General features: G+C 29.3%; 1 long non-coding RNA gene across 1 annotated transcript; it reads right to left on the bottom strand.

Moving 5' to 3' along the window:
• Positions 1 to 10,054: 10,054 nt before the first annotated feature.
• LOC136233212 (uncharacterized) lies at positions 10,055 to 13,214 on the bottom strand. The gene is made up of 4 exons (XR_010690734.1): positions 13,001 to 13,214; positions 12,485 to 12,554; positions 11,851 to 11,974; positions 10,055 to 10,328 (listed from the first exon to the last, which is right to left on the bottom strand). It is a non-coding gene; the product is annotated as an uncharacterized lncRNA (long non-coding RNA).
• Between the last annotated feature and the right edge of the window lie 11,890 nt (positions 13,215 to 25,104).

Raw genomic sequence — 25,104 nt, 5'->3', positions numbered from 1 at the left:
TAAACAACTTTTAATATTTCTAGATAAACTTAAGAATTTTCATATTAATTTAATGTTTATGGATGCAATAACTCAAATTCCTAACTATGGTAAGTTTTTGAAAGATTTGATTTCTAAGAAAATAAGCTGGGAAGGTATTTCATCTATAGCATTAACGGAAGATTGCAGTTCAATTGTGTCGAGTCATGTGCCGACTAAGTTGAAAGGCCCATGATGTTTCACCATTCCTTATAAATTGGGAGATATTGAATTCCCAAGTTATCTTTGTGACTTAGGTGCAAGCATTAACTTATTGCCATTATCAATATTTAAGAAGTTAGGTCTTGAAGAAGATATTAAATGCACTAATATGGTTTTGCAATTAGCGGATCAAACCACTAAAATGCCATATGGTATAATTGAAGATGTGTTAGTAAAAGTCGATAAATTTATTTTTCCTATCGGCTTTGTGATACTCGACTTTGCATATGATGTTAATTGTCCATTAATTTTTGGTAGATCGTTTATGAGTACGGGACGTGCATTAGTCGATGTATCTGAAGGAAGTAATTTTGAGAATAGGTGAGGATGAGATTGAGTTTAATATGGATAGAGCTATGAAATATCATATGGAACAGTTTGTTTGTATGGAACTTGATTTGGTTGATGAATGTGTTAGTGATATTGCTAAAGAGGAAAATGTTATAGAACCAATAATTGAAGAAGAAATGGAAGATAAGGCTCCAGAGCCTTTGATTCGTGATGATAGACCAATACCACCCTCAGTTTTAAAACCACCAAAATTAGAGTTGAAAGAACTGTCCAGCCATTTGAGATACGCTTTTCTAGGTGAAGGCGATACTCTACCTATTATTATCTCTAACAAATTGACTAATGAATAAGAGATGAGTTTAAAAGAAATTGTTAGAAATAGGATATGAAGTATAGGGTGGAAAATTTCAGACCTTAAGGGAATTAATCCGAGCATTGTCATGCACAGGATACACTTAGAAGAAGGAAAATCTCCTAAAGCGGATAGGTAATGACGCCTAAATCTGAACATGAAAGAAGTAGTTAAAAATGAGATCATAAAACTTTTGGATAACATCATCTATCCAATTTTGGATAGTGAATGGGTTAGTCTGATCCATTGTGTACCAAAGAAAGGAGGTATGACCGTAGTTAGAAATGATGAAGGAGAGTTAATACCTACACGAACCACCACAGGTTGAAGGGTTTGTATAGATTATAGGAACCTAAATACGGTAACTAGGAAAGATCATTTTCCTATTCCTTTCATTGATCAAATGATCAAAATGATAGCTGGTCATGTATTTTATTGTTTCCTAGATGGGTATCCCAGATTCCTTCAAATTTATATTTACCCGGATGACCAAGATAAAACTACCTTCACATGTCCCTATGGAACTTTTGCTTATAGAAGAATGCCCTTTGGTCTATGTAATGCACCTGCAATGTTTCAGCATTGTATGACTACCATTTTTAACGATTTTATTGAAGATATCATGGAAGTATTCATGGATGACTTTTCCGTATATGGTGATTCTTTTGATGCATGTTTACAAAACTTAGATAAAGTGTTGTCTAGATGGATGACTTTTCCGTATATGGTGATTCTTTTCATGGTAGATGATAGAATTGTTTTAGGACATAAAATTTCTGAAAAAGGATTGGAAGTGGATAGAGCAAAGACTTCAGTAATTAAAAATTTACCCCCACCAACCACGGTTGAGGGAGTAAGGTCATTTTTAGGACATGCAGGTTTTTACAGAAGGTTTATAAAGAACTTTTATGTAATTGCCAAGCCACTTACTAATTTACTTATCAAAGATGCTCCTTTTGATTTTAATAAGGATTGTTTGCAAGCCTTTAATACATTGAAAATTGCTTTAGTCAGTGCACCCATAATTGCTAAGCTCGATTGGATTTACCTTTCGAAATTATGTGCGATGTAAGTGATTTAGCCGTAGGATGTGTATTAGGTCAAAGGAAAGATAAGAAACTTCATGTCATATATTATGCAAGTCATACTTTATCCGAAGCTCAATTAAATTATACAACAACTGAAAAGGAAATGCTAGTGGTAGATTTTGCATGTGATAAGTTTAGATCATACTTGTTAGGGTCTAAAGTCATAATTTACACCGATCATGCTACTTTGAGGTATTTGTTTGCTAAGAAAGATGCAAAACTGTGTCTTATTAGGTGGGTCTTATTGTTGCAAGAGTTTGATATTGAAATAAAAGATAAAAAGGGAGTCGAGAATCTTATCGCCGATCATCTAGCAAGACTTGAAGATGAAAATGGTCTCATTGGTGAGACCATAGGCATACGAGATGATTTCCCTGATGAACATCTCATGCTAGTAAAAATTCTAATAGCATCATGGTATGCAGATATAGCTAATTACTTTGTTGCAAATATAGTTTCTGATGGGTTGAATTTCCAGCAAAAGAATAAATTCTTTTCAGATGTTAAAAAATTCTTTTGGGAAGATCCATTCTTGTTCAAAACATGTGGTGATGGAATTCTTAGGAGATGTCTTAGTGAGTCGGAATATAATTCTATTATATTTGAATGTCATGTAAGCCCTTGTGGAGGTCATAACGGTGTAAGTAAAACAGTTGCAAAGGTATTAGAATGTGGATTCTTTTGGCCTACTCTGTTGAAAGTTGTTCGTTTGTTTGTTAACCGTTGTGATAAGTGTCAAAGAGCAGGAAATTTAGGCAAGAAAGATGAAATGCCTCTACCGAGCATGTTGGGGGTTGAAATCTTTGATGTGTGGGGAATCGACTTTGTGGGTCATTTTCCTCCTTCTTTTGGCAAAAATTACATTTTAGTACTCATAGACTATGTTTCAAAGTGGGTTGAAGCAATCGCAACCCCGACTAATGATGCTAAGGTAGTTGTTAAGTTTTTAAACGAAATATTTTGTCGATTTGGAGTTCCTAGAGCAATGATAAGCGATGGATGTACTCATTTTATTAATAAAAGGTCTGAATCGCTTATGAAGAAATACAGAGTACATCACCGTGTATCTACTCCATACCATCCTCAAACGAATGCTCAAGTAGAAATAACAAATAGAGAACTCGAGTGGATACTAGAGAAAACAGTTTCATCTTCTAGGAGTGACTGGTCTCACAAACTTAACAATGCGCTATGGGCATATCATACCGCATTTAAAACACCTATAGGAATAACACCATATAGATTAGTTTATGGTAAAGCTTGTCATTTACCGGTAGAATTAGAGCATAAGGCATTTTGGGCAACTAAAACCCTTAATTATGATTTACAAATTGCATGTAAAAAGAGTTTGTTCGATTTAAATGAATTGGATGAGTTACGTTACTTGTCCTATGAAAACGCTAGGGTGTACAAAGAGAAAGTGAAAAAATAGCATGATGCTAGAATTACGGTTAAAACTTTCAAGATTAGGGATGAAGTTTTACTTTTCAATTCCCGATTGAGGTTGTTTCCAGGTAAGCTTAACTAGATGGACGATACCATATTTGGTTACTGATGCATTTAATCATGGAGCTTTGGAATTGGAAAATTCTAAGGGAGAACGATTCAAGGTTAACAGTAATCATTGTAAGATTTATTATGATGGAGCTCCCGTCCAAGTAATTGAATTTGTGCAATATTTAGATGTCCCTTGAGGTTTCTTAAGGGATTATTTTCATGTTTTAGTTTTTAGTTTTTAGCTTTTATCATTTCATTTCAGTTTAGTGTATTAATTAGAAATTAATAGTTAGATTAGAAGAAAAATAAATTTTGATCATTAAAAATATATTAAGGAAATATGTTTTGTATCTTAATTATAAAAAAATGTTTTTAAATCTCAATTGAATTAAATTTAGGTGAAATTACATCAAACATTAAGTTTCTGTTTGTGTAGAGATTATTAAAATCTCAATAGTGACTTTTGTTTGAAGTTAGAAGGATTTCTGCTCATGCAGAGATTATTAAAATCTCAACAGAGATTCTTGTTTTAAGGTTTTATGTAAAGTTTCTGCTCATGTAGAGATTTTGCAAGTCTTTACGGAGATTTAGGGAGGTCCGGCGCACAGCACTTTGCCAGTGGAAAAAGCGTGTCGTGACCGAGATTCTAAAAAATCTTGACCGTGACACGCGATTCTTCAACATTGGTCAGAAAATTTTCTCCTCCTTCCCTTTTTCTCACATGCATTAATTTCAAATTTTTAAATTGTTTTTCACCAAAAGGTACCAATTGGCACCTTTTCGTTTTTAACAGTCATAATTTTTGGATTAGAAACCTATAAATTTAAATTTTCTATAGAATTTTTATATCTTTTCATCTATCTTTAGAAATTCTGAATTCTCTATTTTAATTTTCTTAAGTTTTCAAACACCAAAAATCCGCTTAATCATGACTTCTTCTCCAAAATAATTAAAGAAACATAATCCCAATCACGGAAAGCGTGTTGACATCTCAGCACGTTATGGTGCGTGGTTCCCTATTTTCAACGAAGATGAGGGACGACGTTATTTGCACTTCCGCTATGTTATGTTCTGTGGCATGATGTATATGGATAAGTTCTTGAATGATGAACTCGGTATCAGCAGTGATATAAACCGTTATCTTAACAATTTAAGATGGACTAAGTTTTCATCCATGCGTTTCCCATTTATAGGAAATTGGGTAGTAGAGTTCTTTTTAACAATACGATTCGTTGACAAGCGGCGAGTTCGTCTCAGTTTTCGTAACAATGGGAAGGATTTTATATTTGGATATCCCGAATTACATACATGGTTTGGTTTTCCACCATGTGATACATCACATATCCATCCTGGTAGAGATATGACTTATCGAGATATTTGGAGGATGTTGACAGGATTTTGGAGATTTAATCCACGCCTTGCGTTCAACAAATCTTTTAATTCAAACTCCATCTTGTGTATCGGAATTTAGTCTGTGGAATTATTCTGGGTGCCAAAGGCACAATTTCCGTTCCTTGGAGCGAGAATGAACCATTCTCCATTGTCACACCCGACCCTAAACGGCCTCAATCGGCATCGGACGTGAAATAGAAATACCAAAATCAACATCTATGAGTCTCTAAATTATCCAAAATGTCACACTTTTCAAGTATTCTTCTTAGATATATATTCTAAAATAATAAACTCATATTCCTACTACATTAGTTATTCAAGAAATTCAGTATATTTACTAACTCCATTATATTACAATTGTAATACTAAAATTCTAACGATCATTCTAACCATAAGCAACAACTTTCAAACCTCGCCTAATCGGTCAGTAACCTTCTCTATATCTTGTACTTTCACACCTAAAAACATTAAAACATTTGAGAAACGTGAGACAGAAATCTCAGTAAGCAATTATCAACTACATAAAATACTTATACTCAAAATAACTATATATATTTTAATTTCCAAAATATATCATATAAAATTTATATTCTTAAAAATGAACATTTTCTGGATTAAACCATAATAAAACATTCAAAATAATGCTTTTAACCAAATATGCAATTTAAAATAGCATAAACTTGTTATAAATATTATTTCTCAAATATCACACATTGTCAAAATATAAATCACTTTATTAAAATACTTAATACCAAAACTTGTGCTCAAAATAGTTATATACATATTTATTTGTTCAAAATCTCAACTAAATAGGTTCGCAATTAACCATTTACTCAAATCAACCGTAAATCAATAGTTAATTCATAAACTGTATATCTTTAATACTTCACAAATCGTATCTCGATAAACACTTCACAAACTGTATATCAATAAATTCATCACAAATCGTATCCATTCGAGAGATAATCCCTGTATGTATCAATCCCCACAATATAATAGAATCGAGATATCTCATTATTTTGCCAAACCATCATGGTCTTACTCAACACTTCTTTGCCATACCCGATAGGTCTTTCAATTGTGTACATATGTCGTATTTCTCACTAAATACGGACTTTAATTAAAGCCACATATCCGGATTACTCTTGATGGATACTAAAAATATTATAATTTTATAATGTAACTTAAAATCATAATATATATATATATATATATATATATATATATATATATATATATATATATATATATATGGGAGAGTTCTCAATGGAAAGTTTCCATTAATGGAGACTAATATATTCTGATTAAGTGACCTACTATAGTAGGCTACCAATAGGTTATCAGGTTAGCTAGATGTATATTTCTCTCTATAATAAATGATTGTCCATATTTTCTAAAAATACTCTCTCTCCATAATAAATCCATAATAATAAAATCATATATATATATATATAAAAACGACTAAAATCGTCCTTCTTACTCTATTTAAACCATGTTTGATTGTGATAATAATTTAATTTATGCTCTCTCGATTTTCTCTTCCACCACCCCATTTGGAAGCTGTGACCATTAAAACCAACATTTTCTCCCTGGAGAAACATTTGTAATGCAGGTTTTTCATTCGAGGCTTGTGTCTACATACTTTTTTTTTTATTCAACTCTACACATACTTTTTTTTTATTCAACTCTACACATACCTTTACTTGCATCACAAAGGGGAAAATATTATTTTGTGGTTTTTGATCAAGTGTTGAATTTTGCATCGGAATATATATCTAAAAACTTTATGTATAGTAAACTCTATAAAAATAATTAAGATGTTCAAAATATTAGTGGTCTCCATCCATTTACCTATATAAATAGAAATGATAAATATTTAAATGAATTATGATACGTATAAAATTTCTTTACCTAAATACCCCTAAAGTTTACGGCTAGGAGCAATCTTTCTCTAACGTCTAAAATAGTGCAATTTTGCACCTAACCTTGGCAGTGAAGAGTAAGTTCACCCCTAACATTGATAAATTTTTAAATTGAGCTTACAATCATGAGGATTTAAATTGAGCTTACAATCCTAAAGATTTATAAAATTGAGCTTATATCTATTACGTTAGAGATTGTAAGCTAAATGATTGTTTGTAAATAAATGAAAGCTTAAAGAAATAAAAAAACATAAGAATTTATAAATTGAACTTACGATTCTAAGGATTTACAAATTGAGCTTACAATCCTCAAATTTTATAAATTGAGCTTACAATCCTAATGATTTATAAATTGAGCTTACATTAAGTTACTTTCCAACTTAGTTACATTATGTCATTTGAATCAACCTCATACGATATCAGCCTATTGGTACGATGTCATTTTACATGTATTTCGATGATGACTTATTTATTATTACCATCACCTCTATTACCCTTGAATGACATCCTACTAATTAAAAATGTCAGGAAATTTATGAGAAATTGGCATCTTGGTAACTATGATGACAGTTTACATAATAATTTCCATCATTGTAGCATTTTACAAATGATATAGGGCATAATCAATTATGTCATGAGATTTTTTTCAGATAACATATTTGTTTAATTTATTTGTCTTCCTATATTTCTTTATATGAAATTTAAGTTTAGTGATGTTTCAGTTGAGTAATATTCTAGTTCAGTAATGTTTCAGTTTAGTAATGTTTCAGTCTAGTAATGCTTCAGTTCAGTGATGTTTCAGTTGAGTAATATTTCAGGTCAGTGATATTTCAGTTTAGTAATGTTTCAGTTTAGTGATGTTTCAGTTTAGTAATATTTGAGTTCAGTGATGTTTTAGCTTAGTAATGTTTCAGTTAGTAATAATTCAATTCAGCGATGTTTCAGTTGAGTAATATTTCAGTTCAGTATTTCATTTCAATGATGTTTAAATTCAATAATATTCCAGTTTAGTAATGTTTCAGTTTAGTAATGTTTCAATTTAGTAATATTTCAGTTCATTAATATTTCAGTTTAGTAATGTTTCACTTTAGTAATATTTTAGTTCAGTAATGTTTCAGTTTATTAATATTTTGATTTAGTGATTTTTAGTTCAATAATATTTCAGTTTAGTGATGTTTAAGTTTAGTAATATTCAAGTTCAGTGATGTTTAAGTTTAGTAATATTTAAGTTTAGTGATATTTCAGTTCAATAATGTTTCAGTTCAGTGATGTTTTAGTTCGTGATGTTTCGGTTTAGTAATGTTTCAATTGAGTAATGTTTCAATTCAGTGATATTCCAGTTCACTAATGTTTCAGTTTAGTGATATTTTAGTTCAGTCATGTTTCAGTTTAGTAGTGCTTCAGTTTAGTAATGTTTCAGTTCAGTAATATTTCAGTTCGGTAATGTTTCAGTTTAGCAATATTTCAGTTTAGTAATGTTTCAATTTAGTATTGTTTCAGTTCAGTGATGTTTCAGTTTAGTAATGTTTTGGTTTAGTGATGTTTCAGTTCAGTGATATTTCAACTCAGTAATGTTTCAGTTTGGTAATGTTTCAGCTTAGTAATGTTTCAGTTTAATAATATTTCAGTTTAGTAATATTTTAGTTCAGTAATGTTTCAGTTTATTAATATTTTAGTTCAGTGATGTTTCAGTTCAGTGATATTTCAGTTTGATGATGTTTCAGTTTAGTAATATTTTAATGTAGTAATGTTTCAGTTTAGTAATATTTAAGTTTAGTAATGTTTTAGTTAAGTGATGTTTCTGTTCAGTAATGTTTCACTTTAGTCATGTTTCAGTTTAGTAACGTTTCAGTTTAGTGATGTTTCAGTTTAGTAATGTTTCAATTGAATGATGTTTCGGTTTAGTAAAATTTCAGTTCAATGATGTTTTAGTTCAGTAATGTTTCAATTCAATAATGTTTCAGTTTAGTAAAATTTCAGTTCAATAATATTTTAGTTCAGTAATGTTTCAATTGAGTAATGTTTCAGTTTAGTGATGTTTCAGTTCAGTGCTATTTCAGTTTAGTAAAATTCCAGTTCAATGATGTTTCAGTTTAGTAATGTTTCAATTTAATAATGTTTCAGTTTAATAATATTTCAGTTCAGTGATATTTCAGTTTAGTAATGTTTCAATTTAATAATGTTTCAGTTTAATAATATTTCAGTTCAGTGATATTTCAGTTTAGTAATATTTTAGTTCAGTAATGTTTCAGCTTAGTAATATTTCAGTTTAATGATGTTTCTGTTTAGTAATGTTTTAGTTTAGTGATGTTTTAGTTTAGTGATTTTTCAGTCCAGTAATGTTTCAGTTTAGTGATGTTTCAGTACAGTGATGTTTCAGTTCAGTGATGTTTAAGTTTAGTAATATTTCAGTTCAGTAATGTTTCAGTTTAGTAATATTTCAATATAGAGATTTTTAGTTCAATAGTATTTCAGTTTAGTGATGTTTTAGTTTAATAATGTTTCAGTTTAGTGATTTTTCAGTTCAGTAATGTTTTAGTTTAGTGATGTTTCAGTTTAGTGATGTTTCGATTTAGTGATGTTTCAGTTCAGTGATGTTTCAGTTTAGTAATATTTTAGTTCAGTGATATTTCTGTTCAATGACATTTCAGGTTTGTGATGTTTCAATTATGCACTACAACAATTCATCACTTGCGCCACGGTTAAAATCGTGGCCCAAGTGTATTATTTTCGTGGCTATGCTATTTAGCCACAGAAAATCAAGATAGGTACTCCCGTGGCGCAAGTGAGCGTGGCTAGATAGTTGCCACGGAAAAATAATGGTCGTGGCATAAATTGGTTTTTATGCCACGAGAAAATCCGTGGCTAATCTTATCCATTTGCCATGGATAAAATCGTGGCAACAATAAAATACACGTGGCAAGATATAGTGGCCCGTGGCAATCAACTCCACTTTGCCACAAACATAATTGTGGCGAAAATAGAACACTCGTGGCAAGAAACCTTGCTTAGCTACGAGTATAACCGTGGCGAAAATAAAACACTCGTAAAACTTTATACTTTATTTAATTTCTTTTATTATTATTATTATTATTATTATTACTACTATTCTTGCATAAGCTTTTGGATTTGAATGAGCTACATTAAAATCTATAAGAACAAAAGGATAAAAAAATAGCTAGTCCATAATTTTAACCATTCTTAAAGAGAATAAATAATTATTAAATAAATATTAATTGTTAGATCATCCAACAAAAAATCGTGCAGCAACACCAAGGAAAAAATATAAATTTTTAGATTGAAAATAGCTACTACAAAATGTAAAAATTACTTTGCTTAATTTGAAAATAAAGACCATCTATTGATGAACTCCAAGAAAAGAACCAATATTATCATATTAAAATGAAAACAAAACAAAGATAATATTAGAATTTGAATATCATAGTTATACATGTTACTAAAAGCCAACATATGTGTTGCAAGCCAAGTCCCAGTAACAGTCAGTCTGCAGACACAGAGCAATGTAAGCTTCAAAGCTCCTAGCTTCTGCAAAAACTTAAATAAATTGAATTAGTGTTTGCAAATGCAATACTACGTGATAGCTTAGTATCATGTGATAAAATACTGTAGGAAAAACTAAAGAAGGAAATATATCCCTATAATTACTCATATTATTCCTCTATATGAAGAGAATTATACATTCCTTATAATAAAGGGTCCCTAATTGTTGAGCATGAAGATAAAAGAAGGGATAGAATCATAAATAAAATTTACAATCATTCAAATTTTTCTTATCTCCTCCATCATTAAATATAAGCATCCTACACTATAAGAAATGGTACTGATCATGCTATTAACTGCTACAACAAAATGAAAATGCCTAAGTCTTTGGAAATGATAAAATGAATTAAAAAAAAAAACAAGAACAAATCTCAAATTTCTAAACAAAAAGAAGAATGTGTCTCAAAATATTATATTTCATTTACTCAATATATTATATTTCATTTACTCAATATAGACCTACTACTTGATATATTATGCAAACCATTGCTAAAAAAAAAGTGTTTCAAGAATAACAATATGAACTCTGCTCCCGCACGAAAGCATATTACTTCTCTACAGTCTAGCTTCAGACGTTATATAGCACATGATACTAAGCTAAAATGGCGCAGTTGAAATTTCCTTTGTCGTTCAAATTCTTGGTGGTTCTAGCTACAACTACAAACAAAAAGAAGAACAACGAAAATGCATCTCAAAACTTCAGCTTCATTGTGATAGATATTCTTTTAGGATTGAAGCGTCACAAAACTGATTGAATGCAAGATATGAGCATGATTTACTTTTAGTGTTTTCCATAACAATGATAGTAAAGTTCCACAAAAAGGAGGCAACTGAAAAATATAAGTTTATTCAATCTTATTCATTATTTTCTAAATTGATTCATAAACAGGACATGTTCAGACTCAAAGAAAGTATGATTGAACTACCTGCCTATTAGCTTAAAAATCCTAATAATGAAAGAAAGTATTTGTTTGTAAATAAATCTAATGTCATGACTAACCGAACCAAAACTGAGGGACAATAGACAAAGGACTGACTAGTCTATTAGGTAAAACTATAGGGACTAAATAATATTTTACTCAATTTATTTATTATAATATGTGAAATTTATGAGTAACTATGATTAGTTGTGACAATTGTAGTGCAATTAAATCCACATACTGGTTTTTTTCTAATTTTATGCTTCAGCTCCTACTTTTTCAATTTGTCACAATCAACCTCCATCAATTATCATCACAGACATCCAGCCTGCCTAACAAGACCTTTAGCTCCAAACATCAACTGGGTAAATAATGTGTAGCTCATTTCACTTGCATCTAAAATTACAACTAGTTATAGTTCAAAAAGCAGTTTTATAGGTCTAATTTGACCACATATGAACTGTAAAATTCTCCTTCAGACTTGTGAAGAATGAAAGTATTCAAGCAATGCATTTTGAGAAAGAAAATGGATGATAGAATGATAAGGAAACAATATAAGAATAAGCAATAACTCCATTCTATTTTACCTGTAGAGAGAAGTAGCAGAAGTAAGATTGGAAGAGTTGTCAGATTGCACGTTCTTTAACTGCTGCTGATTCTAAGCAATAGCCAGACTTTTGGATGCACTGCTATTGCCGTGAAGTCCCACCACTGATGTTCACAAAAGAGGATGTGAGCATTGGTTTTTTTATAATAAATATAATTTTCTAAAATATCTGTTTCAACAGGCTGCATACATTTGTAAAATGAAAAGATATGCTGCAGAAATTACTCTAATATGCTTCCTCACTTTATATGCATAAACTTAATAATGATGGTATATGAATTTGTGACCGTGGAATGGTTGCTTCCTCCATTTCAAGCATCTGCAACATGTATATTTTGTATTCTATTTCTGGGAGCTACCAGCTATAAAATGTTGAGCTTTTCATTTATTAATATTGAATTGCAAGGGTTGTGTTTTTGGGTTGAAGGGATCTCTCTATACCACAACATAAAGAATATTTTTACACAAAAAAAGTTATCAAATTTCAAATAAATTACTATAAAAACCACAAACAAATAAAGCATGAATATTTCAATAAATATCAGCTCAAACATGCATGAGACATTCAACAATGATTCTGGTATACAAAGAATTAATAGTTACAGAAGTTTTACCTGATTAACACTATGAACAACACCATCATGAATGTTAGAGCCTTCTCTGCTAAAAACAGGATCCTAATACCTAATAATAGAAAGGATTCAAGACTATTATCATCAATTTTGAAGTAATTCATTTGTCAATTTAAATCCCCATGAAACTGAGTTGCTATGAACTGTTTTCAAATTATATAAGTATGGGTCACAAACTGCAGTTTGTTATATTTAGGAGTTGGTAATGAGATGTAAAGCATGTTTCCTATCAGGTGCTCTTAAGAATTACCCACTCAAGTTCCTAATATAAGCAAACGGAAAGAAGATGCAGACCCATATGAGAGTAAGATGCAGAAAAAAAGAAACTAAAAGTGAGCTCTGTGTTAAACTAAAATTGAACAATGTCCAGGTATTATTAAACAATTAAACATCTCGCTTTTCAACTTCAAAATGTCTAATAACCAACCAATTAGAATTAATTCTAAATTTTTCAGCAAGCAAAAACGTAAAACATGTAACAGAAAGCAGAGAGAATACCACAGATGGCGTTAACGGTGAAGTTGTTGTTGCCCAGAAATTAGGGAAGAATAAGAATCAATCTGTGGCGAAAAAAACCTTCGATTTCCAGTGTCGATTGACAATGGACAGTGAGTGAATTTTTGGCGCAAAGGAATTTCAAGACGCGAGAAACCTAGGTTAGGGAAAGAGTACAAAGATGGGGAGTCGCTAGGTTCTTAAATTTTGGCGCAAATGAAATTTTTTTCAGCCCGCCACATTAGATGGAAAATTAAGAAAAAAATTGGATATATTAAAATTAAGAATAAATACTTTACTTTCTCAAAAAAAAAAAAAAATCTTGTCAAAAAAAAAAAAATACTAGTCCGATTATATAAGTTAGTTTTTGTGTTTTAAAAAATAATTATATAAAATTTCTCTTTACTTTATTTTATAAATCATTTACTTGTTTATTTTAGGCCTCACATAATTTTAATATTTCCACTATATAAATTGATTTACTGAAATTTATATAATTATAAATTTTTTATTTTAGTAGCATGAAAAATATTATGAACTAGGACCTGATTTATCTCTAATAATATTTTTGAAATAAAATGAAAAAAAGGTACGATTTTGTAAAATTATAAAAATTCATATCAATAGTTTAGTATTAGTTTGAAAATATTATATTAAATAATAATAAAGATGAGAATAAAATTTTAAAAAATCAATAATAGAATATTTTTATACTAATATCAGTGTATATATATATACTTGGGAAAATTTTCATTACAAATATATTACTTAAATTTAAAAACTAAAAAGATAAATTAATATTTATATAATTAAGAGCAATTTTATTTTTTTATTTGTAAAAATGTATGGAGAAAATAATGAATTGATTAAGATAAAATTTAAGTACATTTAAATATATGTGTGAACTCAGTCGTATAATTGCTTAAAACACATGCCTAATAAATTATTTATCCTAAAATTAATATGTTGACATTAATTTAAAATTAATTAATTTTATTGTCACGAAATAAATTACTCGTGGCATGAATAGATTTAGCCACGAAAAAAATTACCGTGGCAAAATTCGTGGCATAAGTGTATTTCTGCCACGAAAAATAATTACCCGTGGCATAAATTTATCAAGTAATTTAAAGTTTCTACTGGATTTTTCTTTTCCCGTGGCTAAATATAAATATGCCACAAATTTTGAATTCTCGTGGCATGATTCGTGGCGCAAGTGATGATTTGTTGTAGTGATGATATTTCATTTTAGTAATATTTCAGTTTAGTGATATTTCAGTTCAGCTATGTTTCAGTTTAGTAATGTTTCAGTTCAATGACATTTTAGTTGAGTAATATTTGAGTTCAGTGATGCTTTAGTTTAGTAATGTTTCAGTTTAGTAATAATTCAATTCAGAGATGTTTCAGTTGAATAATATTTCAGTTTAGTGATGTTTTAGTTTAGTAATGTTTCAGTTCTGTGATATTTCATTTCAGTAATGTTTTAGCTCAGTAGTGTTTCAGTTCAATAATTTTTTAGTTTAGTAATATTTTGGTTGAATGATGTTTCAGTTGAGTGATGTTTTGGTTTAGTGATGTTTCAGTTCTGTGATGTTTCAGTTTAGTAATATTTTAGTTTAGTGATGTTTCTGTTTAATAATGTTTTAGTTGGGCGATGTTTCAGTTCAATGATGTTTCAGTTGAGTGATATTTCAGTTTATTGATATTTTAGTGCAGCTATGTTTCAGTTTAGTAATATTTCAGTTTTATAATGTTTTAGTTTAGTAATGTTTTAGTTCAGTGACATTTCAGTTGAGTAATATTTAAGTTCAGTGATGCTTTAGTTTAGTAATGTTTCAATTTAGTAATACTTCAATTCAGTGATGTTTCAGTTGAATAATATTTTAGTTCAGTGATGTTTCAATTCAGTAATGTTTCAGTTCCATGATATTTCAATATAGTAATGCTTCAGCTCAGTAATGTTTCAGTTCATTAATGTTTAAGTTTAGTAATGTTTCAGTTCAGTAATGTTTCATTTTAATAATGTCTCAGTTCAGTAATTCTTTATTTGAGTAATATTGAAATTTAGTAACATTTCAGTTCAGTAATGTTTCAGTTCAATAATATTTCAGTTCAGTGATGGTTCAGTTTAACAATATTTTAGTTCAATCATGTTTCATTTTAGTAATATTTCAGTTTAGTAATGTTTCAGTTCAGTGATGTTTCATCTCAATGATATTTCAGTTGAGTGATGTTTTAGCTTAGTAATGTTTTAGTTTAGTAATGTTTCGGTTCATTAATGTTTCAGTTTAGTAATATTTCAGTTTAGTAATGTTTCAGTTCACTAATGTTTCAGTTTAATAATGTTTCATTTCAGTAATGTTTCAGTTTAATAATATTTCAGTTCAGTGATGTTTCAGTTCAGATATGTTTTAGTTTAGTAATGTTTCGGTTTAGTGAAGTTTCAGTTCAATGATATGTCAGTTCAGTAATGTTTCAATTTAATAATGTTTCACTTTCGTGATGTTTTAGTTCAGTAATATTTGAGTTTAGTAATATTTCAGTTTAGTGATGTTCCAGTTTAGTAACGTTTAGTTCAGTAATGTTTCAGTTCATTAATGTTTCAGCTGAATGATGTTTTAGTTTAGTGATGTTTCAGTTTAGTAATGTTTCAGTTTAGTAATGTTTCAGTTGAGTGATGTTTAAGTTCAGTTATGTTTGAGTTCAGTAATTTTCAGTTCAGTAATATTTCAGTTCAGTAATATTTCAGTTCAGTAATGTTTCAGTTCATTAATGTTTCAGTTCAGTAATGTTTCAGTTCAGTAATCTTTTAGTTCAGTAATGTTTCGGTTAAGTGATGTTTCAGTTCAGTAATATTTCAATTTAGTAATATTTCAATCAGTTAAGTTTTAGTTCAGTAATATGACAGTTTAGTAATGCTTCACTTTAGTGATGTTTCAGTTCAACCATATTTTAGTTGAGTAATGTTTCAGTTTATTAATGTTTCCGTTTAGTATTATTTTAGTTGAATAATGTTCTAGTTTAGTAATATTCCAGTTCAGTGACGTTTTAGTTCCGTAATATTTCAATTCAGTGATGTTTTAGTTTAGTGATATTTTGATGGAGTGATATTCAATTTATTAATATTTCAGCTCGGAGACATTTCATTTTAGTAATGTTTCAGTTTAGTAATATTTCAGTTTAGTGATGTTTCAGTTCAGTAATATTTCAGTTCAGTAATTTTTCAGTTGAGTGATGTTTCAGTTTAGTAATGTTCAGTGCAGTAATGTTTCAGTTTAGTAATATTTCAGTTTAGTAATATTCCTATTAAGTGATATTTTTAGTTCAGTAATGTTTTAGTTTAGTAATATTACAGTTCAGTAATATTTTAGTTGAGTGATATTCCAGTTCAGTAATGTTTCAGCTGACTGATGTTTCAGTTCAGTAATGTTTTAGTTTAGTAACATTTCAGTTCAACAATGTTTGAGTTTAGTAATGTTTCAGCTCAGTGATGTTTCAGTTTTGTGATGTTTCAGTTCAGTAATATTTGAGTTTAGTAATATTTCAGTTTAGTGATGTTTCAGTTTAATAATGTTTCAGTTCACTAATGTTTCAGTTTAATAATGTTTCATTCAGTTAAGTTTCAGTTCAATAATGTTTCATTTCAGTAATGTTTCAGTTTAATAATATTTCAGTTCAGTGATGTTTCAGTTCAGATATGTTTTAGTTTAATAATGTTTCGGTTTAGTGAAGTTTCATTTCAATGATGTGTCAGTTCAGTAATGTTTTAGTTCAATAATGTTTAACTTTCGTGATGTTTTAGTTCAGTAATATTTGAGTTTAGTAATATTTCAGTTTAGTAACGTTTAGTTCAGTAATGTTTCAGTTCATTAATGTTTCAGCTGAATGATGTTTTAGTTTAGTGATGTTTCAGTTTAGTAATGTTTCAGTTTAGTAATGTTTTAGTTGAGTGATGTTTAAGTTCAGTTATGTTTGAGTTCAGTAATATTTCAGTTCAGTAATATTTTAGTTCAGTAATGTTTCAGTTCATTAATGTTTCAGTTCAGTAATATTTCAGTTCAGTAATCTTTTAGTTCAGTAATGTTTCAGTTAAGTGATGTTTCAGTTCAGTAATATTTCAATTTAGTAATATTTCAGATCAGTTAAGTTTTAGTTCAGTAATATGACAGTTTAGTAATGTTTCACTTTAGTGATGTTTCAGTTCAACCATATTTTAGTTGAGTAATGTTTCAGTTTATTAATGTTTCAATTTAGTATTATTTTAGTTGAATAATGTTCTAGTTTAGTAATATTTTAGTTTAGTGACGTTTCAGTTTCATAATATTTCAGTTCAGTGATGTTTTAGTTTAGTGATGTTTCGATGGAGTGATATTCAATTTATTAATATTTCAGCTCGGAGATATTTCATTTTAGTAATGTTTCAGTTTAGTAATATTTCAGTTTAGTGATGTTTCAGTTCAGTAATGTTTCATTTCAGTAATTTTTCAGTTGAGTGATGTTTCAGTTTAGTAATGTTCAGTGCAGTAATGTTTCAGTTTAGTAATATTTCAGTTTAGTAATATTCCTGTTAAGTGATATTTTTAGTTCAGTAATGTTTCAGTTTAGTAATATTACAGTTCAGTAATGTTTTAGTTGAGTGATATTCCAGTTTAGTAATGTTTCAGTTGAGTGATGTTTCAGTTCAGTAATGTTTTAGTTTAGTAACATTTCAGTTCAACGATGTTTGAGTTTAGTAATGTTTCAGCTCAGTGATGTTTCAATTTTGTGATGTTTCAGTTCAGTAGTATTTGAGTTTAGTAATATTTCAGTTTAGTGATGTTTCAGTTTAGTAACGTGCAGTTTAGTAATGTTTCAGTTCATTACTGTTTCAGTTGAATGATGTTTTAGTTTAGTGATGTTTCAGTTTAGTAATGTTTCAGTTTAGTAATGTTTCAGTTGAGTGATGTTTGAGTTCAGTTATGTTTGAGTTCAGTAATATTTCAGTTTAGTAATATTTCAATTCAATAATGTTTCAGTTCAGAAATGTTTCAGTTTAGTAATCTTTTAGTTCAGTAATGTTTCAGTTTAGTGATGTTTCAGTTTAGTAATATTTCAGTTTGTTAATATTTCAGTTTATTAATATTTCAGGTTAGTGATGTTTTAGTTCAGTAATGTTTTAGTTCAGTGATGTTTCAGTTCAATAATGTTTCAGTTTAGTAATATTTCAGGTTTGAAATGTTTCAATTCAGTAATGTTTAAGTTGAGTGATGTTTGAGTTCAGTTATATTTGAAGTCACTAGTATTTCAGTTTAGTAATATTTGAGTTTAGTAATGTTTCAGTTTAGTAATCTTTGAGTTCAATAATGTTTCAGTTCAGTGATGTTTCAGTTCAGTAATATTTTAATTCAGTGATGTTTCAGTTTTGTGATGTTTTAGTTATGTAATATTTCAGTTCAGTGATGTTTTAGTTTAGTAATATTTCAGTTTAGTAATGTTTCAGTTTAGTTATGTTTCAGTTCAGTAATGTTTCAGTTTAATAATCTTTTAGTACAGTAATGTTTCAATTCAGTGATGTTTTAGTTCAGTAATATTTCAATTCAGTGATATTTATAGTTTTGTGATGTTTCAGTTTAGTGATGTTTCAATTCAGTAATATTCCAGTTCAGTGATGTTTTAGTTCAGTAATATTTTAGTTCAGTAATATTTCAGTTCAGTAATATTTTAGTTTAGTAATGTTTCAATTCAGTAATGTTTCAGTCCAATAATGTTTTAGTTCAGTAATGTTTCAGTTGAGTAAGGTTTCAGTTTAGTAATATTTTATTTAAGTGATGTTTAAGTTTAGTGATGTTTTAGTTCAGTGATGTTTCGGTTCAGTGATGTTTTGGTTTATTGATACTCAGTTTAGTAATATTTCAGTTCAGTGGTATTTCAGTTCAGTAATGTTTCAGTTTAGTAATATTTTAGTTCAGTGATGTTTCAGTTTAGTGATGCTTCAGTTCAGTGATATTTCAGTTCAATGATGTTTTAGTTCAATAATGTTTCAGTTCAGTAATATTTATTTAAGTGATGTTTTAGTTTAGTAATGTTTCAGTTTAGTAATATTTCACTTCAGTTCTGTTTCAGTTGAGTGATATTTCAGTTCAGTAATATTTCAGTTGAGTGATGTTTCAGTTCAGTAATATTTTAGTTTAGTAACGTTTCAGTTTAATAATGTTTGAGTTCAGTAATATTTCAACTCAGTGATATTTTACTTTCGTGATGTTTCAGTTCAGTAATGTTTTGGTTCAGTTTTGTTTAATGTTTCAGTTCAGTGATGTTTCAGTTCAGTAATTTTTCAGTTCGGTGATGTTTCAATTCAGTGATGTTTCAGTTTAATAATATTTCAATTCAGTAATGTTTCTGTTCAGTCATGTTTGAGTTTGGTAAAATTTTCTGTTCAGTGATATTTATGTTACGTTACTTTACGTTTATGTGAGGATATAAATCAATTGCATGAAGGGAGTAGTGTTTAATACGACATCTAAATGGATGACACTAAACATTTATTATTGTCATTAGTGTGGCATTAGAATATATGAATTATAGAGATTGTAACTTTAATGATTGTTTATAAATAAATGAATGCTTAAGGAAATAAAAAAAATTTAAGATTTACAAATTGAGCTTACAATCCTAGAAAATATAAAAATTGAGCTTACAATTCTAAGGTAATAAATAGAGAGACAACATCATTAATTAGAACATCATTAATGTTATATTTGGTTATCATAAATAATGTTTTACATTCTCAATGTCAAGGTTTTAGTTTTTCCAATGAATAATCATTTATTAAGATTTAATGCATATAACATTGATTAGACGGATACAAAATTACTTAAAAGAAGACGTATTCTTATGTAAAATAAAAACATCCGGGAAAAAAATTATTTCTTGAAAGTTGGTTATATCTTGAGGAAAGAGAAAACGTTTTTCAAAGCACAATATTCCAAGTTACAACTGACATGTCATCAGGTAAAACCTATTTTAATATTAAATCACAACTTAAATTATGGACCATTAGATCTTGATCCAATGGATATTAATCACTCACAATCCATGGAGATAATTTAGTGCTCACCATTGAAATATATTATATATATATAACTCATAAATTAACATCATAAAGTTTTTTTCAATACATTTACTCAACCAATTTCTAAAATATTAAATCATAATTCATCGTTGAACTAAAATCACCAATAAATAATTTATTGATATACTTATCAATACTAACTTCAATTTCTTAAAACTAAAGACATAAAATCATATATATATATGTGTGTTTTATTTCAATAAATCATAAATTCATCAAAATTTATATTTTGACAATCTTTAAGTAAAACTAAAATTTACTTTGATAAATAAACTTATAGAAAATCACTTAATATATACATATACATTTGTTCATAACCAATTATCAATAAAGTTTCTCAATACATTTTCCTTTAAATTCCACTCTTCAAAATATCAAATCTTACACAAATATACTAAGTTCATTAAAACAAAACTCAAATCATGTATACATATATGTATATTATAAGTTGAAATTTTCATGCAAAAACATATATGTATATTCTTGAACATAGTTTAAATTAATATTAAAACTAAATCATAAAAAACCATTTAATCAAATATATGGTAAAAATTTCTAATAAATCAATTTCTGGAAAAACATAGAGTGATATATATATATAGAGGAGAGATCATTTGTGACACATCTCTTATGATGTGACAAACCTTATTATGTGACAAGGACCAATTTTGTAATTAATCAAAAGGAGGTGGCAAATTTGTAAATAAAAGGAAAGAGAAATTTGTTTTAATTTTTTTCTTTAAAATGCATTTTTCCAACTTTTCCAACCTCGTTTTTCAAAAAATTTTATACCGTTGGACTCGTCTTAATTAAACGGTCATTTTAAGATCCATGAAGCTCAAGTAAAAAAAAATCCGGTGAACGGAATCCGGGTGAGCGTTTTTTGGTTAGCAAAAAAATTGTCCAGAAAATTCTCAAAAAATTTCAAAAAATGTAAAATATTATTCTAAGAAACTTTAATTCTTGGGTCGAAGCGAGATTTCTTACGGTTTAGTCCCAATAAAACGTTTTTCTTAATTTTATCCATTTTAAACGCTTCAACAATTTGTTGGGTAAAAAATATATGAAATCTCGCTTTAAACCAAGAATTAAAGTTTCTTAAAATAATGTTTTACATGTTTTGGAATTTTTTGATAATTTTCTGGAAACGTTTTTTGTGCTACTTACGTTGTTCCAAATCAGTGTACCATTTGTTCCACCATAATACTTATATTGTTCCAACAGAAAATTGTTTTATTTCTTTTCTTTAAAATACATTTTTCTGACATTTCTAACCTCGTTTTTCGAAATTTTTTATACTATTAGACTCGTCTAAATTAGACAGTCATTTTAAGATTCTTGAAGTTGAAGTAAAAAAAAATCCGGTGAACGGAATCCGGGTGGGCGTTTTCTCGCGAGAAAAAAGAGCCCAGAAAATTCTTAAAAAATTCCAAAAAATGTAAAACATTATTCTAAGAAACTTTAATTCTTGGGTCGAAGCGGGATTTTTTACGGTTTAGTCCCAATAAAACTTGTTCCTTAATTTTATCCATTTTACATGCTTCAAAAATTTATTGGGTCAAAACTATAAGGAATTTCGCTTTGAGCCAAGAATTAAAGTTTCTTAAAATGATGTTTTACATGTTTTTAAATTTTTTGATAATTTTCTGGACACGTTTTTTATCATACTTACATTGTTCCAAATCAATGTACCATTTGTTCCAAATCAGTGTATCATTTGTTCCAACATAATATTTGTATTGTTCAAACAGAAAAATGTTTTATTTCTTTTCTTTAAAATACATTTTCTCGACATTTCTAACCTTGGTTTTCAGAAAACTTTATACTATTAGACTCGTCTAAATTAGACGGTCATTTTAAGATCCCTGAAGCTCAAGTAAAAAAAATCCAATGAACGGAATCCGGGTGGGTGTTTTTTGGCGAGAAATAAAGTACCCAGAAAATTCTCAAAAAATTCCAGAAAATGTGAAACATTATTCTAAGAAACTTTAATTCTTGGATCGAAGTGAGATTTCTTACGGTATAGTCCCAACAAATTTTTGAAGCATGTAAAATGGATAAAATTAAGGAAAAAGTTGTATTGGGACTAAACCGTAAGAAATCCTGTTTCGATCGAAGAATTAAAGTTTCTTAGAATAATGTTTTACATTGTCTGAAATTTTTTGAGAATTTTCTGGGTACTTTTTGTCTCGCCGGAAAACGCCCACCCGGATTCCGTTCACCGGAAATTTTTTTACTTGAGCTTCATGGATCTTAAAATGAACATTTAATTAAGACGAGTCCAACGGTATAAATTTTTTTGAAAAATGAGATTGAAAAAGTTGGAAAAATGCATTTTAAAGAAAAAAATAAATCAATTTTCTCTATCTTCTCTTTCATTTTATTTACCAATTTGCCACCTTGCCTTTTTAATTATAATCAAAACTACGTAGTTTTGTTATGCCACACAATAAGCTAATTGTCACAACTTAAACCATTGTCACGCTGGATCTCACCCATATATATATATATATATATATATATATATATATATATATATATATATATATATATATAAATTCAAAAGGGTAGTTGATAGTTACTTTTACAAAGAAACGAAGAACAACACACTAAGAACATATTTTCTTGCTTAGAATCTGTATAGCTCGAATCTAATTTAGAGAGCTCCAAATAAAAATCACACCATCCACTACTGTAAAAAATTGGCTCAATCGGACTACGCAAACTCCGGATGTCAAACGATCACTATACCTAGGTAACTTTTGGTATTTGAATGAATATGGAGAAAGATGAAGAAGAAATTATTTATGGGGAAAGACTATGCAAATGATGAGCACGAAATTCATGCATTGAGATGTGAAATTGAGTTTCCCAATAAGGGAAAATATCTATTTTGGTCCCTCTAAAATTTAACTTCTTTTAAAACTTATCCTAAATGTTTAAGTTTACACTTAAAGAATGAAATTAACCTCCAAATTATATCCATAATACTCAATTAACTCTCCAATGGATAAATAAATATAGTGTAACATAATATTAGGGTATAATAATTAAAATTAAGGACACAGATGTGACATCCGTCCTTGACTTCGAATTCTTAGAAAGTGATGGACTTGATAAACAAGAATTTCGTCTTGGTCCACGGTTTCTTTCTTCACAAGAAAGATGAGTAACAGTTCAAGTAAAAATAAATCGGGCTCAAGCACGAAGAATTACCATTAATAGGGATGGAGTTTAGATTTTGTTTTGATTATGTTTAAGTATGTTTATGCATAGTTGTTTGTAAATATGTCTTGATGTTTAGTTTACAATTTATCTATTTTTATATGCAATGTATATATGTTCCAATATCAATGAAACTATCTTTTATGAATTTTTAGTTTAAGGCAAGCCTTTATGGCTAACCTTTAATTTAAATTTTCAATTTTGACTTTAAAGTTTTTCAAGTATTAAATATCATTAATGGAACATAACTGCAAGAAGAAATTAATTTAACAAAGTTGAAATTGTCAAAAAATGAAGATTTTGGTGTATAAGTCCAAAATCTCGGGAGAGATTTTCAAAATCTCTAGACGACTAGCAAGCAGGCAAGTTGGGAAGAATTTTTCTTCCACGAAAAATGTGTGTCGCGACCGAGATTTCAGGAATCTCGATCACGACACGATAAATTCAATCCTAAAATTGACTAAATTTTGCACCTTTTCCTATTCCAACTTTCAATTAAACACCTTTTCTTCTTACATATTAACTACACATCAATCACATTTAAATTCACCTCACTTTTCACCAATCAATACACTTTTTCTCTTCCCCAAAACAAGATTTTGTTCTTCCCCGTATATTTTTTCCTATTCACCTTTTTCCCCAAACACATAACCCTAACCTAAAAACCTTTCATTGTTCATATTTTCTCTCATCTCTCTCTATTTTCTCACACCAAAAAAAATTCAAACTCAAACACCATGCCTAGACAAAAGAGAGTTGCACATAAAACTCCCGTAACTTCAGCTAATAGATTACGGGTGCAGTGTGGAGAGCCCTTTGATATCCAGTCGGATGCGGAAGGAAGACGCTATAGGCACTTTTTTGGTTCCAAAATTGAATTCACCGACATGCCTTTCTTGGATTTCGAAACGGTGAGTAATTTTTCCTTCTTCGAACGGATTAATGAATTTTTAAGCGTTTTTGGTTGGGAGAAATTTGCTAGTATGTGTTTCCCTCATAGTGAAACAGATATTATCGAGTTTTTGGTAACTTTGGATTATGATAAGGGAAATGGTAGAATTTCCTTTAGGAATTTGGGTAGGAGTTTTGATGTTGGCTATAAGGAGATGGGTAGATGGTTTGGATTCCCTACACAAAAAATTTATGCTAAGCCTAAGAATTTTCAAACCAACCCGGTTTGGAAATCCTTAACGGATTTGGATAATTTTTGTCCAAAAAATACTTCAAGCAAATTAATTAAGGATAATTGTGTTTTCTATTTTCACAAGTTTTTATCATATTCCCTTTTTGGAAGAGTTGAGGGGTCACAAGTTCAAAGTCGGGATTTGTTTGTGTTAGATTGTATTTTCAAAGGTTTGGTTGGTGATAGTATTAAGATGATTTTTGATAATTTGCACCGAGCTTCCGTTTCCACCAATAGGCAAGTTCCTATGGGTAATCTAGTTATCGGAATTGTTTTGGGAGAAACGAGTGGTTTGGCGAATGTCCAATTACTCCCTCGTACTTATGGTTTTCCTCTATTGGATTATGCCGCACTTCAACGGGCAAATTTATTGCTTAAACAAGGGCCGCTTACATTTAGGTCATATGAGGCAAGAACTAGGAGTTTCTTTGCTAGTTTGGGTGGCGGTGCATCGAGTTCTCATGGTTTAGGTGCCCAAAAGGAGGAAGATGGGGAAGAGGAAGAGGAGGATGTTGGAGGCAATGAAGAGAGGCAAGAAGTGGATGCACCATGTGAAGACATCGGGGCTAATGTTGATGAGACGGTGGG

This window comes from Euphorbia lathyris, chromosome 6, assembly GCF_963576675.1.
Source record: "Euphorbia lathyris chromosome 6, ddEupLath1.1, whole genome shotgun sequence".
NCBI lineage: Eukaryota > Viridiplantae > Streptophyta > Magnoliopsida > Malpighiales > Euphorbiaceae > Euphorbia > Euphorbia lathyris.
This window is presented reverse-complemented; position numbering and strand designations above follow the sequence as displayed.